A 9,108-nucleotide genomic window follows, 5' to 3' on the forward strand; every position below is an offset into this window, starting at 1 on the left:
AATATAAGTAATGATAAGCATGTTAATGATGATCTAAGTGTTCATAAGGATTGTGTCACATGATATGTACATGTATTTGTTAAGTAGTTATAGTTATATTAATTATTTACATGTCTCACTAAGTTGTGACTTAGCGTGTGAGTGTTTCACATGTACGATCCGAGAGGTTCTAAAGAGAAGATAGGCAACGGAGATAATTCAGCAAAGATCATATCAGAAAAATTTACAGTAGGTTCTCTTTGAATTATGTAGTGTTGGCATGTATTTAAAAGTAAATTGTATAAGCTCTAACAGTTTGTAAACGTTTTTGAGTTAATATATGTAATTATTTAGTATATTTAAAGTTTTCTCTATTTAAATAAGTACGTGATTTAAAAGGGTAATGTGACATCTCAGACTCGTATTCGGGTCGAATATGGTTGGGGGTGTTATATTTAGTCCTTAAAACTCAACTATAAATAGCCTAAGTATTTCATTAGAAATTACCCAAAACAAGTTCTCTTTCTCTATCTTCTTCTTCTCTCACTTTGGGAATTCTAAAGAATTTCATTTGTTGTAATATTTATTGATAGTGAAATTATCATCCGGTGTGGTGCCCGAGGAGTAGACGATATTCTCGTCGAACCTCGTAGTTTGGTGTATTCTCTCCTTATTATTCTTTATTCGGGTTTTCCATTGTTTTAATATTCAATACTTTGACGAGTTGTCTGCTGTGCAACCTTTGGGTAGTTTTGATCTTGACATTTCAAATCAATTTGAAATACATTCGTGTGGGAAATAACTCGATTTCCCCAACAATTGGTATCAGAGCTTTGGTTGAGGTTATCTTGGTGGTCTCATTGTTGAAAAGATACAATTCGTGCTATTAAATATGTTTGTTAGAATTAAAATGCCAAAATACGGATCAATTGAGACATCGAGCTCTTCATCTGGATCGGTGAGGAGGGTGATGTCAAATGTAAACTTCTCGATGGAGTTGTTTGATGGATCCGGTCATTTTGGCATGTGGTGAGGTGAGGTGTTAGACGCTTTATTCCAACAAGGTCTAGATATCGCCATTGAGGAAGAAAAGTTCGTAGATATGGAGGAGAAAGAATGGAGAACAATCAATTGTTTGGCATGCATCACGATTTGATCTTGTCTTTCCAGGGAGCAGAAGTATGGCTACAAGAACGAGACTTCTGCAAGTAAGCTGTGGAAAGCATTGGAGGAAAATTCCTAAAGAAAAGCTCTCAAAATCTTCTCCACATGAAGAAAAGATTGTTCATATTTGATTATTAACCATGCATAGTATGAATGAACACATCACTGTGTTCAATGAGCTAGTGGCAGGCTTATGGGCATGAATGAAACCTTCAAAGATAAAGATTTGGATTTAATGTTGTTGTCATCTCTTCTAGATGAATTTGAGCACCTTGAGACAACTTACTTCATGGTAAGGATAATATTACCCTTAAAGATGTAACTGTTGCTTTGTATAGTTATGAACTCATGAAGAAAATCAAGAAGGAGAGCAAGTACGAAGCAGCGGAGGCCATGGTGGCAAGAGGTCACTCAAAAAGTCAAAAGACAAAGTGGAAAGAGATATTAAAGTCGAAGACCATACTGGGAAAAGATAAATGTGCCTTGTTATGAGAAATGCCATTAGAAGAAATATTGTATGAAGATGAAGAAGAAAGGAAAAGTTGCTTAGATGCATGTATTGCAGAGCATGATGCCAATAACTATGACATATCATTGGTTGCTTCATCAACAACATTTCATTCAGATGAGTGAATATAGATTCAGGTTGTGCCTATCATATCCCTAATATGGAGTAGTTCTCCGATTTAGTAGAACTAAATGCATGAGTGTTATATGGGAAATAACAATGCCTGCAAAACTATTGAGATAGGTTCAAATCGATTGAAGAATCAAGATGGATCAACCAGAGTTCTGACTGATGTTCAATAAGTGCCCAGTTTGAAGAAAAGTCTCAACTCGTTCGGAGCCTTGGAATCTAAAGGCTCAATAGTCACTATAAGAGATGAAGTTTTAAAAGTCACATCAGGTGCATTGTAATGATAAAGGGCATCAGGAAAAATAATTGTTTTATTACCAAGGTAGTAAATTATTGGAGCAGTTGCAGCAGCTTCTGGAGGCGATGATTTGGACACAACCCAATTGTGGCATATGCAGTTGGGACATACTGGAGAGAAATCCTTGCAAATTCTGGCAAAGAAAAGATTGTTGAAAGGTGAAAAGGCTTGCAAATTAAACTTTTACAAGCATTAAGTTATGGGAAAGCAGAAGAGAGTGAAGTTTGACACCACTATACATAATACAAAAGGTATTGGGATTTATCACTCAAATGTATGGGGTCCTTCAAAGACACCGTCTTTGGGAGGAAACCATTATTTTGTAACTTTTATAGATGACTTTTCCAGAAGAGTTTGGGTGTATCCAATGAAGTCTAAAGATGAAGTGCTCAGAATTTCCTTAAATGGAAAATATGATCGAGAACTAGACTGGTTCAAAGATCAAACATCTTAGGACAGACAATGGAGTGGAATATAAAAGTGACCATTCTTTGATGTTATCATGAGTATGATATTGTTCGACACTTCACTGTTAGAAATGCACCACAACAGATGAGGTGGCAGAGCATATAAATCGAACACTATTGGAGAAAGTTCGATGTATGCTATCTAATGGGTTAAGCAAGGCATTTTGACTGAGGCTGTGACATATACTGGCCATCTCATCAATCATCTACCATTATCAGTGATAGGAGGAAAAACCACCATTGAGGAATCCAAGCTTGATCCAAGAGCAAGAAGGCTTTTATGGGAATCACCCATTGAGTGAAGGGATTTCGCCTTTGGTGTTTAGACACCAAGAAGATAATTTGTAGCATAGATGTTACCTTTGATGAATCTGCCCTAGTAAAGAATGTAACAAATGAAGCTGTCCAGATAAGTAGTACTCCGCAGCAGGTGGAGCATACTCCAAAACAGGTGGAGTTTCAGCAGACGATGAACCCAGAAGTTGATGCAGATGATCTTCAACCAATAGAAGAATCAGAATATGAAGAGGTTCAAACCCAAGAACCATTGGAGACACCATACACTTGCAATTATAAGGCCAAGGAGAGAAATTCGTAGACTGCTCAATTATTGATATGGTGGCCTATGCTTCCATTTTTGATGATGATATCCCTATCACTTACTAAGAAGCAATACAAAGCTTGGAAAGTGATAAGTGGAAAAGTGTCATGGATGAAGAAATGCAATCTCTTCAAAAGAACAAAAATTGGAAACTGACACAATTATCGAAAGGTAAAAGAGCAATTGGATTCAAGTGGGTATTTGCAAAGAAAGATGGATCTCATAGCAAGAAAGATGTTTGCATAAGGCAAGGTTGGTAGCTAAAGGCTACGCTCAAAAGGAGGGAATCGACTACAATGAAGTATTTTCCTGTTGTGAAGCATTCCTCCATTAGAATATTATGACCTTGGTAGCACAGTTAAATTTAAAGCTAGCTCAACTTATGTAAAGACGAATTTCTTGCACGATGATTTAGAAGAGGAGATTTATACGACCCAGCCAAAAGGATACAAAGATGGTGGTTGTGAGAAATGGGTTGTAAGCTGAATAAATTGTATGGATTAAAGCAATCTCCGAGGCAGTGGTAAAAACTGATTGATAGCTTTATGAGGAGGCAAAAGGACACTAGAAGCAAATATGATCATTGTGTGTATTATAAAAGCTCAAAGATGAATGTTTCATTTATCTTCTCCTGTACGTTGACGATATATTGATCGCTTCGAATAGTCAAAAGAAGATAAACAAATTAAAGGCTCAGTTGAATCAAGAGTTTGAGATGAAAGATCTAGGTGAGGCCAAGTAGATTTTTGGTATGGAGATAAGCATAGATAAATAGAGAGAAAATATTTGTTTAACACAGAAGTAGTATGATAAAGGTATTACATGTTTTGGCATGAATAAAAATACCAAACATGTAAGTATCCCATGGCTTCTCATTTGAAACTTAGTTCTCAATTATCTCCTAAAACTAATGAAGAACGAGAGTATATGGAAAAAGTTTCATATGTTAATTCAGTTGGGAGCTTGATGTATACAATGGTGTATACGCGTCCTGACTTTTCATAAGCAGTTGGAGTATGAGCAGGTACATGCATGATCCTGGAAAAGGACATTGGCAAGCTCTGAAATGGATTCTACGGTATCTCAACAAATTGTGGATGTTGGTTTAGTGTTTGAACAGGATGAAGCACTTGGTCAGTGTGTGGTGGATATGTTGATTCTGATTATGCTGGTGATTTGCATAAGCGTCGATCAACTACTGGGTTTGTTTACTCTTGCTAAAGCCCCAGTAAGTTGGAAGTCTACTTTGCAATTGGTGGCTTGTCTACTACAGAGGAAGAATACATGGCAGTCTCAGAGGCTGTGAATGAAGCAATTTGACTTAACAGGTTGATGGAATACTTGGGAGTTGTTCAAAGTCACATTATTCTCTATTGTGATAGTCGGAGCGTTATTCATTTAGCGAAAATCAAGTCTACCATTCAAGGACTAAGCATATCGAGGTGAGGTATCACTTTGTGTGGAAGATCTTTGAGAATAAAAGATTCTACTACAGAATTGCAAGAGCAGAAAATCCTGCAGATATGATGACCAAGGTGGGTAATAGTAATCATGTTCAATCATTTTTTGAACTTGATTAACATCCTGAAAGTATGAACACCTTCGGTGTGTGGCGCTTGTGAGCGCATTAGAGGCGTTACTTTAAAATAACTTCATCAAATTGTCGAGTTGAAGAAGTTGAGTAGGCTTGGTAATTTGAAGCCAAGGTGGAGATTTGTTATGTTTGGCTTGCAAATTGTCAAATTTGGCAAGTTGACAAGTTGGTTGGTGGCCAACTTGCACACATTTAAAAATTATCTTTGGTAGGTGGCCAACTTTTGTACATGGGAATTTCATTTTTGGTCCCAAAAATATTAGGTTATTTATAAATTTAGTCCTTAAAACTCAACTATAAGTAGGCTAAGTATTTCATTAGAAATCATCCCAAAACAAATTATCTCTCCCTCTTGTTTTCTTCATTCTCACTTTGGGAATTCTAAAGAATTCTCTTTATTGTAATATTTGTTGATAGTGAAGTTCATACGGTGTGGTGCCCAAGGAGTAGAGATAGATTCTCGTCGAACCTCGTAAATTTGGTGTGTTCTCTCTTTTATTGTTCTTTATTTGGTTTTTCCATTGTTCAATATTCAATATTGACGGGTTGGCTGTTGTGAAACTTTTGGTGGTTTTGATCTTGACATTCAGATCAATTTTGAAACTATGTTCGTGTAGGAAATAACCTGGTTTCCCAATAATTGGACCCTCAGCAAAAAACTCAAGCTTCACCCACTGTTGATAAGCCACTAACTGTCACAACTAAGAAAGTTAAACGGCGTTATAAGAGGAAGCTCAAAGCATGTTGTGATCGAGTGGGTCATATTTTTGTTATTCTTGGGTGCTTATTAGCTAGCTTGGTCGTGGATAAACTTCATAACACCCGTTTCTGGGATTTGAAAACTTGGAAATGGTGTGTGCTTGTAATGGTAACATTTTATGGTTTGTTGGTTACTGCTTGGTTTGTGCGTCTTGTTGTTTCCTTGAGTAACGTTTTACTGAGTAAGCGAGTGACGTATTTCATTCATGGTTTGAAGAAGAGTGTTCAAGTGTTTATATGGCTTAGTTATGTTCTTGGTACCTGGGTTCTTTGTTCGTTGACATCAAGAGGTCGAAGACTGCCACGAAAATTCTGGTTTACGTAACGTGGGCTCTCGTAGGCATTCTCATTGGAGTATTTATGTGGTTGTTGAAGACATTTTTGTTAATGATGTTCACTTCCGGATTCCATAAGAACAATTTCTTTGACAGAATACAAGAATCGGTCTTACAGCAGTCCATACTTCATACCCTTTCGGGACCTCTATGACGGAGAATGCTGAGGAAACCAAAGGTTGATATTGATTATCATGGGAAAGCTCCATAGATTGAAGCAGAAAAGTTTCATATTGGAACATGAAGGCGTTTGTTGATGATATCACCAATTCAGGTTTATCGTAATCTCCGACTCCAATGACGCCTTAGACAAAAGTAGTTTTGATGAAGATGGTGAACAAGAAGATAAAGAAATCATAAACGAGGCGAAGGCACGAATTGTGCTCATAAAATTTCAGAAACGTTGCTCCACCTCTTAATGATCAGAACAGGTTAGAAAATCAGCTTTTCATGATGCTTCAAGTGATTTTGAGTTCCTACATTTCTTTCATTTTTAAAAATTTTCCTCTAACTATAGTCTCTTTATCAGTTACTTTGATGAGGATGACCTTTTTAAGATTCATGACTAAAGAGCAGATGGATCTTGTGTTTCTATTGTTTAAAGGATCAAATAATGGAAACATTGATATAAACGTATTCACAAATTGGGTGGTAAGAGTACCATACGAAAAACTCCAACAATAATATTCCCTATTTTGTTATTTATAGTTTAAGTTGTTAAAACTCAAAACTAAATGTAGGGATTCTTGTTGAACATGCTTGTTTTCTGTTATTTCATACAAAAATTGTTACAGGGGATGAAAAGTATTCAGACTCACTTTGTTTGACACCAAACAAGCTTTAGAACAATTGAATAAACATGTCTCTGCGATTTTGATTGTGGTCACTTCTATTATATGGCTTATTTTGGTGGGAACTGCAACCACAAGAGTGCTTCTGTAATTGCAACATTTTTGTTTGGAGAATCTGCAAGACTATATTCCAAGTCATTGTATTCGTATTTGTGATGCATCCGTTTGATGTCGGTTATCGTTGTATGGTCGATGGTGTCAAGGTAAACTACTGAAAAGTCATGCTCCCATATGCATTTTTAGAAAAAGAAAAAATGAAGTTTACTAACTATGCTCTATGACAGTTTATTGTTGAGGAGATAAATATTTTAATGACCACCTTCATGAAGGGAAATAACGAAAAGGTGTACTACCCGAATTCGGTTTTGTATTCAAAGCCTATCAACAACTATTACAAAACCCTTATATGGGTGATTCGATAGAGTTCTGTATTGATTTGGGGACACCAACAGAACAATAGGCAGACTGAAAAAATAAATAAAGGCAAGCTGACTGTACATTTATCTTTGCTTTAATTCTATAGATTTATTTTTACGTAACTTATTGGTGTATGCATTTGTGTGTTATGTCCAAGCAGGCATCTGGAAGCCAATGGTACCAGATGGCATCCTCAACACCTTGTAGTTGTAACCGAGATTGAGAATGACAATAAGTTAATTAAGGCTCTCCAATATTGTCATACCATGAACTTCCAGGACTTGGCAGAGATGATGGAGTATCGATCCGATTTAATCGACATTATGAAATCAGTAGGACAGAAGCAACAAATGCCATGTTTGAAGAACAGAAACAACTTATCAAGAAAGTTGGATGAACATTAGTGAAATCAGTAGGAAATTTTGAGCTTGTTTCCAATCCTTTGGTACAAATACTCCTCTTTGTTATCATTTTCTAAGCTGATCATCAATCAAATGAAGGTTCTCTCTCAATTATTTGTTATATCCTATTTTTATAGTAGACTAAATTGAAAAAAGAGTACATTTTTAGTATGAAAAATATTGAAATTAATAGGTATTTTAGTGGTACGGGAGCATATGGTTCAAAGAGATTGCTATTTTATTTCGAATTCAATTTAGAGTGATTTTCGGGATTTTGCTATTTTTGGCAAAATTCGAATAAATACGATTTTTGCTATTTTTGGCAAAATTCGAATAAAGACGATTTTTTTGCTATAACAGTCCGGCTTGTGGACTGCTTTTGAGACAGTTATTGATTATAATATTTTATTAAACCCTAGAGACTTTTTTCTCTGGTTTTTGGGCGAATTTTCTCTGTGAATCGTCTGTCGGAGCTAGCCTACAGGATATATTATGTTGGCGTCATTGGTATAGAGCTTCAATATCTTTTGGGAATTTCACCAGTTTCAATGGCTGGAGGTCGTGGTCGTGGTCGTCGTGAGCAGGTTCCGAATGAGGAAGCCCAACGCCGTGATCGCAGCGTTCAGGATGTGATGATTGCGGATTTGCAGAGGCAAGTCGCAGAATTAACCCAGCGCCTGGCGGCGCAGGATTTAGAGGATCGTGAGGCCTCTGATCACGATACAAATTCCACTTTCGAAAACCCATATCACAATCGCGCAGGATTCCGGGCGCAGGATTCCGGGAGCACCGTGGTCGGGAGGAGCGTCATGGAGACCTCGGTTTTCGGGTCGATCTCCCTGAGTTTTTGGTACATTAAGGCCGAGGGATTCGTGGATTGGATTAATGAAGTGGAGCGTATTTTTGATATAAGGAAGTCCCCGATCGTGTGAAAGTGAAACTGATCGCCATCAAACTCAAGGGCAGAGCATCTGCGTGGTGGGAACAGTTACGACGTTCACGAGAAAGACAGGGCAAAGCCAAGATCTGATTGGGAGAAGATGAAAAAGAAGATGAAGGGCCACTTCCTTCCCTTCGGCTACACGCAAACCTTATTTCAGCGACTTCATGCGTTGAGGCAGGGCGCGGCGATCAGTCGAGATTACACGGAGGAGTTTTACCAATTGGTCGCCCGGAACGATTTATCTGAGACGGAGGAGCAGATGGTGGGGCGCGATATTTGGGGGGTTTACGCCAGCCCTTGCAAGATGTCCTCAGCCTTCATTCATTGTGGAGTGTTTCGGAAGCATACCAGCGTGCACTTGCTGTTGAAAAACAGCAAAACAGGATACCAGTGATCAGGATCGATCACAACAGTCGACCAGTTCGCCCTCAAGAGTCTCGTCCTGCTCAGCAGCCCCGCAGGTAATTCTAACCCTACTATTAGATGTTTTCGTTGTGGTGAACAAGGCATAGGCGATGATTGCAGGAAGCCTGCTAGTCAAAAGGGCAAAATTTGTTGATTGAGGAAAACGTGGAAGACGAGACTGAGGAGATTGGCGAACCCGTGTATGACGTGATGAACTGATGATGTGCTGTATGGAGATGGTCATGAGACTCTAGTCG

The 9,108-nt window shown here is 37.9% G+C and overlaps 1 pseudogene; it reads left to right on the forward strand.

The window, feature by feature from the left end:
- LOC120147852 overlaps positions 1 to 6,253 on the forward strand; it is an 11,236-nt pseudogene extending 4,983 nt beyond the window's left edge.
- The last annotated feature ends 2,855 nt before the right edge of the window (positions 6,254 to 9,108 follow it).

The sequence above is a fragment of the Hibiscus syriacus genome, unplaced genomic scaffold, assembly GCF_006381635.1.
Source record: "Hibiscus syriacus cultivar Baekdansim isolate YM2019G1 unplaced genomic scaffold, ASM638163v2 tig00110944_pilon, whole genome shotgun sequence".
Taxonomy (NCBI): domain Eukaryota; kingdom Viridiplantae; phylum Streptophyta; class Magnoliopsida; order Malvales; family Malvaceae; genus Hibiscus; species Hibiscus syriacus.